The sequence below is a fragment of the Garra rufa genome, chromosome 2, assembly GCF_049309525.1.
Source record: "Garra rufa chromosome 2, GarRuf1.0, whole genome shotgun sequence".
Classification (NCBI taxonomy): domain Eukaryota; kingdom Metazoa; phylum Chordata; class Actinopteri; order Cypriniformes; family Cyprinidae; genus Garra; species Garra rufa.
The window spans coordinates 24,348,818-24,352,676 of record NC_133362.1 but is presented as its reverse complement, the minus strand read 5'-3'; positions in this window follow the sequence as shown (position 1 = coordinate 24,352,676).

Below are 3,859 nucleotides of genomic sequence, written 5' to 3'. Positions count from 1 at the left end.
TATTAATGTTGGAAACCTGTGATTATTTAATTTAGGATTCTTTGATGAATAACAAGTTAAAAAGAACAGCATTTATTCAAAATATAAATATTTTCTAACAGTGTAAATCTATGCTATCACTTTTTATTAATTTAACACATCCTTGGTGAATAAAAGTATGAATTTCTTTCAATAAAAGAAAGAATAAAAATGTACTGACCCCAAACCTTTGAACAGTAGTGTATATTGTTAGAAAACCTTTCTATTTTAATTAAATGCTGTTCTGTTAACTTTTTATTGACCAAAGAATCCGGAAAAAAGTACCACAGGTTCCAAAAAATTATTAAGCCATACAACTGTTTCCAGCACTGATAATAAATCAGCATATTAGAATGATTTTTAGAAAATCATGTGACACTGAAGACTGGAGTAATGATTCTGAAAATTCCAATTTAATTACAGATATAAATTAAATATTATTGTATATTAATGTAGAAAAATATTGTTTTACATCGTAATAATATTCGACAATATTACTTTTTCTTTATTTTTGATCAAATAAACACAGCCGCGAGGAGCAAAAAAAAAAAAAAAAAAAACTTCTTAAAAAAAAATTAAGGCCCGGTTTCACAGACAAGGCTTAAGCCTAGTCCTAGACTAAAATGTAAGTCTGAGCTGTTTGAACTGAAAGAAACTTGCACTGACTGATCTTAAAATATATCGGTGTCTTCGTTTTGTCTCAAGATGCACACCAGTAATGTTTTTTTCTAAGCATGTTTATAAAAATTACTTAAATATCCTAATTGAACTATCTGCTAATCCTGGCTTAGTCTAAGCCCTGTCTGTGAAACCGGGCCTAAAAGTCTTACTGATCCCAAATATTGGGGATCAGCAGTGTATATTCTGCATTTATCCTAATGTAGCAGCTTCTTAGCATCAGCAGCTTTGTTTTTAAAGTGCATAATGATTTCAATATTCACCATTTGGTAAAGAAAAAAAAAAGTCTGATTTTACTAATACAGTATTCACCACAGACCTTACACAGAAAACAGCCATTATAAAATTCCATTATAAATTCCAGAGAAAACCCATGAATTAACTCTCAAAGCTGACCTACAAACTAAGGTCATGACTGAACAACTTCATAAGCTGAAATATCCATATACAATGCTTTTAGAATGGAAAATGTTCCTCTTAACCTGTTAGTCACCGTTAATGTAAGACCTGTTTAGGCTGAAAAAAGACCAAAATCACATGCTCTCACTCAAATCCATTTGGTAAATACACACATTCAAATTCAAATATCCTCAATTCCGTTAAATGTAATAATGCTGTATATAGTCTCCTGATGTTTTTCTTTCTCTTTGGTGATGTGAGTTTCTGTTAAGGGTTAGATGTGTATATGATATAAACCAGTGCCGGGGGCCTCTTCTCTGACAAGGCCAGCAGTGTGTTTACCTAGTCGTGTTGAATCCACACACTGGCCGGTGGAAGGTCAGCAGGAGGCCAGCACGTCCCACCCCAGAGTCCTGCTATTCATCCCTGTCACTTATGGACAGGCCACACCCCACACTCCGTCCTTCCTCTCTTTTTCCTAACTTTGTTTTCCATTTCTGCCCATTGTAACCCGGGTTAACATGGAGATGGTAAGCAGAGGTCTTTTTAAACTGAACACCACCAAGTTTAGACCATAAATAAATCAGACACACAGGCCAGTGATAAATTAAATACTCTTGGGAAGGGCTTCATTAGTATGTAATGAGTGGACAACCTAGACTCTCAAAATATTTTCTAAAAATAAACTTGCTGAGTTTATATCCTCACCAGACTGTGTGGAAATTACTTTGTCTCTGTGCAAGTATGCAGAGCAAGTATGCAATTCCAGTCGCGACCGTCATGGTGGGCTGAACAGACTGACCTCTCAGGGTCAGGTGGATGGGGATGGTGTTGACCATGACCTTGTGAGAAATGCCACTCTGGTCCCTCTCAAGGGGCCAAGGCAAAAGCACCATTAGAGCAAGTCAGATGAACACTGCAAATCCTGCATGAAATCTATCTATCTATCTATCTATCTATCTATCTATCTATCTATCTATCTATCTATCTATCTATCTATCTATCTATCTATCTATCTATCTATCTATCTATCTATCTATCTATCTATCTATCTATCTACTCACCTACCTACCTACATATAGATACACGCTGAGCTCTTATAGGTATAATTAATCTTAAGTAGAATTAGATTAATGGACTAGAGACCACTGTTAAGTGCTTAATGAAGACATATATACTTCAGACATGAAATTGATTAGAGTGTTAATGTTTAAATTACAGAATTTGACAGTGTTGCACACCTATTATTTCAATTATGCCACTAATAATAAAAGTAATACTAAAAATAACCACATCAGTTATTTTATTATTAAAATTACAATAATCATTCAATCATTTTTATATGAATTGCTTTTGTTGCTATATGTGACCCTGGACCACAAAACCAGTAAGGGTCAGATTTTTTGAAATTGAGATTTATACATCACCTAAAGGTGAATAATCAATTTCCATTGATGTATGGTTTGTTGGGATAGGACAATATTTGGCCAAGATACAACTATTTAAAAAAAAATCTTGAATCTGAGGGTGCAAAAAAAAAAAAAAAAAAATCAAAAATCGCCTTTAAAGTTGTCCAAATGAAGTTCTTCGCAATGCATATTACTAATCAAAAATTATGTTTGATATATTTATGGTAGGAAACTTACAAAATATCTTCATGGAACATGATCTTTGCTTAATATCCTAACGACTTGTGGTATAAAAGAAAAATGTATAATTTTAACCCATGCAGTGTATTTTTGGCTATTGCTAGAAATAGACCTGTGCTACTTATGACTGGTTTTGTGGTCCAGGGTCACATATTAAAACTCATTTTATTTTTATTATTGCAAGACTGCATTGTGTGCAAGATATTTTCAATAATAATTAAATGGATTTTTTTTAAAATTAATTATATTTGTTTGTTTCGTTATGTATTTTTGGTTTAGTTTAAAACTGTCATCATGAATCAGTATTAGATGACAGTTTACCGCAGTCTGATATTCACCGTAACTCGTATGACTACCTAAACAGTAATTACCCTTCTCTCTGCATGTTTAAATCAGAAGCCTTCAGCAGAGCTGAACCTGGCAGCCCCCTGTGCACATTAATGGCCTTTCTTCTTAAAGTCCTGTCTCCCTGACAATAGAGCATCACTGAAACGCCTGTCGTCCAAACAAAGAGCCTTCTCTCCCAGACACCGGGGTCATGCTCTGTAGTGATGAACCTCGCTGTCACGTGAATACAATGTGATTCCCCCATGTGAATAACAGAAAACCAGAGAGAGACAAAGGGAAAGAGAGAGAGAGCTGGATGTGATGCTATTTTGTTTTGTTGACATGACTATGGATCAAAAGTGCAGATCTGGGGAATTATAACACCACATGTACTAGAATGCTGTCATTACAATCAACAAAGTTGTCTACACTGAAAGCGAGTGAACAGCCAGCTTTGTTTATTGTAATGGCAGTGCTCTAGTTTGTCTCGCTTGCAGTGTAGCTGGGGTGTAAGCGGTGAGAACTCTACTCTGTCCTTGGTCCTGTGCTGTCTCTGGCTGAGATTTATGATCGTCTGGGCTGCTGCTGCATGCACTTGGTTCTGATAATTAAAGGGGTCGTTATTAGTTAGCTGCGTATGCAGAGCAGGGCAGCGTGAAAGGTCAGGAGGAGGCACTGAGCACCCCAGCCATTCCTCACCTCTCCCAATAGAGACACGGTCACCTCGCACATAAAACATCCACACTGTCACTCTCTACTCCACCATCTGAAACTGCACAATCCGAAAA